The 7,617-nt window shown below is 42.0% G+C and overlaps 1 long non-coding RNA gene across 1 annotated transcript; it reads left to right on the forward strand.

Annotated features, from left to right (window-relative positions):
- Positions 1–464: 464 nt before the first annotated feature.
- LOC121813866 lies at positions 465–4,796 on the forward strand. Its single transcript, XR_006053932.1, has 2 exons — positions 465–2,373; positions 4,700–4,796. It is a non-coding gene; the product is annotated as an uncharacterized LOC121813866 (long non-coding RNA).
- The last annotated feature ends 2,821 nt before the right edge of the window (positions 4,797–7,617 follow it).

The raw sequence follows: 7,617 nt of genomic DNA on the forward strand, positions 1-7,617 counted from the left end.
TACAGAATCTACTTCTCTACAGTAAGACACAGACATGAAACACATGAAGGGCAAGTGAGACTTAACAGGTGTGTTAGACACAAGGGGAATCTAATGACAAAGAACTATAACAACCTAGGCATGATAAAAATGAACTTAGAAAACCTGAAGGGCTTAAACATAAACCATAAACTAAAACTCAAAACGCTGGGTCAAAACACCCAGGATCATGACACCATCATCTATTTTTTCTTCGGTAACCTTCGGTCACACTCTCGGTTGATTTTTTTTCTAGTCGGCACACTCATTTCCTCCATTACCCGGGCGGCACGGCGGCTGGCTGCTTCCCAAACAAATACACATGTGCGGCTTAGCACTTGTGCTGTACGTAACAAGTCACGTGACATGACGCTGCAGTTGTGATTGGTTCGGCTCTGCGTTACTTAATTTGGATTGGCTGTTCTTTTTTTTAAGAGGACAAGAGAGATGAGGCCTATCGCAATAGTTTAACTTTTCTATCGAGAAAAAGTTATGTCGCAATATATATCGTTATCGTTCTATCGCCCAGCTCTACGTGGCCCCTTTTAAATTTAGGCTTATGGCCTCTACCTCTTATGCGTATCGCAGCCGGTTCAGCCACAGGATCAAACAGTGGCTTAGTTTTTGCAGAGCACCACTCAACAAAATGATGGTAGTAGAGAACCATTCCAAGGAAGGACCTGATTTTCCTCGCACACAGTGTCACCCCGTCAGACTCCATCAGGTCTGCTTTCTGCACATTGTCTATAGCCTGCATTTTACTTGGGTCTGTTTTCACACCCTCACCACATATGATGTGTCCCAGGAACTTCCCAGACCGCTGAAGAAAGTGGCATTTCTTAGATGAGAGCTTCAGGTTGTTGGCAGAAAGGCGCGAGAAAACCATCTGCAGACGTTCAAGTGCCACCTGTTCAGATGTGGCATAGACCATAAGGTTATCCAGATAACACAACAAGCTTGCGCAGTTCTCATCACCAAAAATGGACATTCGCATAAAAGTAGCAGGACTATTTGTCAGGCCTTGAGGCACCATGTTATACTCATGAAGGCCAAATGGGGAGAATGCCGTGTATTTTTTGTCGTCCTCGTGGAGTCTGACATTGTAAAACCCTGATGTGAGATCCATTGAAGAGGAAAAGACATTTCCCACCAAGTGCTGCAAGGGCGTCTGACTGATGAGGCAATGGATGTGAATCTTTAACTGTTCTTGCATTTCATCATCTGAAGTCATTGCATATGCGCAAGCTCACCATTTCACCGGACAAGGGGGATGAGAATTCACTCTGGGATTTATGGATTTTTCCTGACTCCTCCATCTAATCTAGAGTAGTGCGAAGCTTCTCGAAGCCATATATTGATACTGTAAGATCATATGTAGCAGAAGGTATAACAAGGTGACCCCCACAACCAATAATGACAATGTCTTCGGCTGAACGTCTCTCAATATCAGGTATAGATTGTGAAAGTTTCTCATCAACTGTCTCACTTACGGTGCACGCCATAGATCCACTGTCCACTAATGCTTTAAGAACTTGTCCACTACTAGTAGTCACTGCAGAGTAGAATAAGCTATCAGTATTTGGGAGCCTATGCAAGCCCTGTGCAATCAGTGTTTCATTTGGCGGTATGATGCCACTGTAAGTGGAATACAAAGTCTCATAATCTGTGTAGTCATGTCCAAAGTGGGAAGCTTACTTGCTGGATCTGCGCTGTCCTCCACGCAGATCGTTCAGTTTCCCTGATGACCATTGAAAGGAGGACACTTGCCCTCTGGGCAGTTGCGTCTCGAATGATCAGGTACATGACACAGGAAGCACAATCTGTTTTCCCCACAGTGCATGAGGGTGGAGTGGGAGCTATCTCTGCATATGGAACATGGTGTGTCATCCAAACACGGTATTTTTCGCAGTCGGGTACTCCGTCACCTGACATTAGCTCGAGCATAGCCTGGGACTTGAAGCAGCACCTTCTCTAGCATGCTGATCAACCTCTCAATAGCAGTGCTATCCTGACTCACAGCTGGTCTCTGCTCGTGGTCAGCCAAGCAAAGAGTAGCATTTGCGCTAACCTCTGCCTTATTCACATAGACACAGTCACCCGTCTGTGGAGAAGACTGGAACCCTTTTCCCCAGGTGATACTTATCCAGTACCTCCTGAACTTCACGAGCTGACCATTTATCACATGTTTTGACTCACATCAGTTATTGGGGGGTCTGAGGCCGATGCCTTAGTGCACTGTACCGACAGCGACTCAGCCACAAGCCCACAAGGGCTATCTGCTGCTCTATGCCCCACCCGACAGTCACCCAGTGAAAAAGGAACAGCTGTGAACCCTCTACCCCTACCCACATCAAGGTGAGTCACATTTGGGGTGTCATCTGAGTCACTGAGATCCATATCTAGCAGGATATTAAAAGAGCTAAAATTGGCTTAATCCAATATGGCAATATACAAAGTCCAAATGAAAGTATATCCAAAAGTCCCCAAAGTTTGATTCTGTTAGCCAACAGTCTAAACAATAAGGAGGCCGATGCTCCACGAGGCTGCTGCCACGAGAAGACACCAGCCCGATCCAGCAGCATCACGAACGAGTTACGGCACCAATGTGACCTCTGTGTAGTGTCTTCTCTGATCTGCATTCACAACAAAAAGGCAACAAGTTAGAATGCTTTCGTCTACTGTCGTGGACAGTCGGCGTAAGACCTAAATGGAAAAGCAACAACAGCGTTAGCTAACTATGCTCCCATGTTTTACCCCTCTCTTCCCAATAAAGAAATCTCACATAAACGTGCATTCAATTCAACATAAGGACATGAGAAATGACCCGCAACAAATGATGTTTAAACAACAAAAATAATCAGGTCAGATTGTACTACTGTTACAACCAGATTTTTCTTCCCCATGACATTTGCGCATTCCTTACCTCAATCCCTTGACTGGTTTTGTTCTTAGGAAGTTTGCATAAAAACTCTTTGCCACTTGAGAATAACTTGAACTTGAATTTATCTGAATTTAACACCAACTTAATTTGAGTCAAATGGGACTGAACATCATCAAAGGCAGACTGCACAAATTCAAGTTCATCTGAATAAAAATGTAATGCAGAATTTTTATCTATGTACACAGAAGAGCAGTGGTCCAAATATGGAGCCCTGGGGAACACCTTTGAACACACTGTGTTCTAGCCGACAAATAATTTGATGACCAACTCACAGCATATAACACACAGCAATATTGTTTAGTCTGTTTACTAAAATGGCAGGACAACTGTATCAAAAGCCTCTGACAAGCCAAGACAAAGAGGAGCTTTTTTCAGTCCATTGCATTAATGATGTCATTGATCCACTTTAAGAGCAGCAGTTATTGTGCTGTGTTGTTTACTGAATCCTGACTGATGTTGGGAAAGAATTAAATATTTGCCCAAATTCTTTGAGTTGTTCACTAATAAGCTTTTTGGAAACTTAAACACAGTATTTAGATGTGGGCCTGTAGTTATTAACATCATCTCTTTTCATCAAAGAGAGAACATTGGTAGATTTCCATATTTCAGGGATCTCAGTGTTCAAAAGACTAAAACTAAAAATACAAGTTAGTGGTTCTGTTATATAATCTGCAGCCAGTTTAATAAAATAAAGATCTGGTCCTGCACATTTATTTGGATCCAACAGATTTAAGGTTCTGTGGACCTCCAGGACATTCAGAGGAGAAAAGCTGAAGGCTCGAAGCACAGAGTTTGAGTTGTTACAGAGAGCCTCCTGTGCAATAATCTGTTTGAAATCTGATGTAAAGATTCAAATAAAGACCCTGAAGAAACAAACTGTATAAAGCACTTAAAATATAAAATATTTCAGTAAAGTACGTCAGCCTTTTAAAACAAAATCTGGTATTTTGGTGGCTATATCCCCTTAATAAGATTTTATTATTTTCCAGAAGTTTTTAGGATCATTAAGATGTTTAATGATTTTTCAAAGCTAAAACTCTGATTTGGCCTTTTTTAATTTTAGAAGGTTTAATGATTTCTGCAGAACTCCAAGGACAAAACTAAGCATTCTGTAAATATTCCATGCCAGCTCTACATCAGTAATGAGGTGGATTCTGTTCCAGTTGTCGTCCCAGAAATCATAAAAGAAATTTTGCTCACAGAAATTCTTAAAATCTCTTAAAAACTATTTGAGGCTTTGATTTTGGGAGCTTCAATTGTCTGACTGCAGCGATCACACAGTGGTCACTGACCTCATTTGAAAAACACTAATATGTGTGTGTTAGTTCTAGTTATGTACAGGTCCTGGATCAATGTGATGAATTTAGAAGCAGTAAATTAGAGTTGATCCAGGCCTTTGTGTCTTTAAAACGTGCCTGTAAATGATATGACAGGGATTAATCATTAAAATCGAATGTGTATCATCTGGAGAGCAATTATACACATCTATGAATAATTTTTGTTTGTGAAGGAAACTCCTCATTTACATAAACAAACTGGAATCTATCAGATGTGATTCAAACCACTGCAGTAAATTTCCTTTTTAATAACTCTGGTGTGTTCTAGTGTTTGTAGTAAAATGTTGTGGTCTACACTGAGGTCTAACAGGACAAGCACAGGAATAAGTCCTCTGTAACAGGTCATAAGAAGACCATTAGTAACCTTCAGTACAGCTCATGTTGTGCTTTGTTGTCCTCTCAGTTTATAAGGTGGGGGTGAATTCAGAGGTGGAGTCTGTCCAGCTGATCTGCAAAACCACAGTTTGTCTGCCTAAAGATGCTAAAGTGGAGTGGAAGGATGCAAACAGCAGGAAGGTCCACGTGTATGAGAACGGCTCTGACCAGCCTGAAGAACAGGACGATAAATACAAGAACCGAACGAAGATGAAGAGAAACTTACTGGAACCTGGAGACCTCAGTCTGACCCTGAAACACCCCGCAGATGGAGACAACTCCACCTACACCTGCACCATCTACACCAGGGAGGGAAACATCATGATGGAGAAACAAGTGGAGCTGAAAGTCAGAGGTCAGTGCTGTAGATACAGGTCAAAGGTCAGAGGTCAGACTCATGATGGTGGTTCAGTCTCAGTGGCTCCATCCAATAATGTTACAGTGTTAGCATGTCTGATGTTTGTGGCTGTTTTGGTTTTTCAATCCACACTTCACTTTGTTTCCTGTCTCTAAAGTGGGAATATTTCAGTGTGATGAACAAACGGCCTCCAACAAATGAAGCTGATTTCCTTTTCCTGTCTTTTCTCCAGCGGCCTCAGCTTCTTCCTCTTTCCCCTGTCTTCTTCTGCAGACGCTCCTCTGTAGCTTCAAGCTGTTTCTCTTTACAAGGAGAGCTACAAACCTTTGCATCCAGCCACAAACACCCCATGGGCTCCTCTGGATCATCACACTCAGCATTTTCACAATAAAAGCCTCGTATTTATGGCTGCTCCACCCTGACATGTGACAACATCCAAATGACTGGATCAAAGTGTTTGAATGATCTCAGCAGCTTTAAAACTATTGATATTTATACATTTACATTGATTTGGACTAAACTAACAAAACTATTGATTTGATCCAAACTCACATCATGCCAGAGGCTTTTATTTTGAAGGTAGGATCATTTTAATGGTCTTCTTAGTTCATTTAAACACACAGTTGCTCCGCCTGACATTTTTGGCTTTTAGATCAAAACATCAAAGAATTTATTTTATTTGAATGAACTGAAAATAGATTCAAACTAAAAGCTTTTAGAGAATAAACTCCTACATGACCTCTGACCTTTGACCTGTATCTACAGCACTGACCTCTGACTTTCAGCTCCACTTGTTTCTTCAGCAGGATGTTTCCCTCCCTGCTGTAGACGGTGCAGGTGTAGGTCCTGGTATCATAGTCTGTGGGGTGTTTCAGGGTCAGACTGAGGTCTCCAGTTTTCAGCAGGTCTTCATTCATCTTCGTTCGGTCTCTGTAAACCTGGTGCTGTTTGTGAGGCTGGTCAGAGCCGTTCTCATACACGTGGACCTTCCTGTTGTATCTTTGTCCATCCACTCCACTTTAGCGTCTTCAGGCAGGTGAAGTGTGGTGTTGAAGGGCAGCTGCACAGACTCCACCCCTGAATCCACCTCCACCTGGGGGACTGAGAGGACAACAAAGCACAACATGAGCTTGGATGGAGACATTTGTGTTGCCTCTAACAGGCTGAATGCTGCTGCTTCACTGGGAGCTCACTGTTAGATAGAAAGTGGTCAGTGTGAAGAGGAGACGCAGCAGAAAGATGAAGACTGACAGGAAGAAAGCAGTGAACAGACTGTTGGAGCTGCTGTTAGTGGGACAGGACTTTATTCAGTCTCTGAGGACCAGATTTGACTTGATGAAGCAGAGAAACACAGTCTGAGTGTTTCTGTCACACTCACTTCATCACACAGCTCAGTTTGACAACATGTGGAAGAATTTGATAGAAGCTTCCTTTAGTAAAAGCACCAAGAAAACACCATGAAAACACCTCACTACACACTAAACTGCAGTACTGGCAAATTGTACATAAAGTATGAAAAGTCAAAGTACTTATTGTGCAGAAAAATGTTCCCATCAGTGTCTGTGGATCAATATTACTGCTGCACATGTTTAAGGCTGAGCTCATTTCAAATCCTTTCTATTGTGTTGAATCTGCAGTAATGCATCATATTCTATAAAATCATATGTTTGTAGTGGCTGTCCTGTGAGGACCACGTCTCTCTAAACAAACAGCTGTTAATGAGCTCACAAACACAGGCCTACAGCTGGATTTGAAAAAGTCCATTCAATAGAAAATCAACAGTCACAGCTGGATTCAAAGGCTTGAGCTCTGTGTGACATGGTTACCTGTCAGCATCTACAGGGGGATTCAAATATGAAGGAAACATGAAGGTGGTGCATTAGAAAAACTGCTGCTTTCAAGCAGAGCAACAAACTGTTTGAACTGATCCAACTTTATTCACACAGACAAAGATTTGTGCATCAGCTGCTGTTTGCTGCTATAGATATAATCCAGCTGATGTGGAGAACTACATGTGACACTGTGATGCAGCCATGAATCTGACTGATTTCTTTCCATTTTCAAAGGTTGATGCATCAGTTAAAGTCCTTAAAAAGCTCAGAAATAAAGAGAAAGGTTGGTTACAGCAAAGAGAGGCACTGGCAGCCTTTAAGACACTAAACAAGAGAAACAGATCAGAGAACATCAGACTGAATAAGTGGAATAAAGTGAAACAGAACTAACGCTCCCTAAGAATGGAGCTGTCAGAGGAAGAGAGCAGCAAACTGAAAGTCTCTGTTAGCTGCAGAGCTCTGAAACTTCACACAGCTTTGGATGATAACATGGAGAAAGGATGTGGAGATGTTCACACTTCTGCTAGAAATCATCTTCTAGTTATTGTGACTCAGATATGACTGATTATAGATGAGGACCAAAGAAGGTTGTTACTGAGATTGGAGCTGACTTAGCTTAGCCTGTGTTTCAGCCACATGCTAAACAAACACATGTTCAGAAACTAGAAGATGTTACCTTTCAGATGAAGTCTCACACATGAACTTTGCTCCTACAGTTCATCTGCTGAAGCTTTTACATTTGGCTGGAAATCAAAT

This window comes from Haplochromis burtoni, unplaced genomic scaffold, assembly GCF_018398535.1.
Source record: "Haplochromis burtoni strain Fernald_Lab_line unplaced genomic scaffold, NCSU_Asbu1 Contig_3105, whole genome shotgun sequence".
Classification (NCBI taxonomy): Eukaryota; Metazoa; Chordata; class Actinopteri; order Cichliformes; family Cichlidae; genus Haplochromis; species Haplochromis burtoni.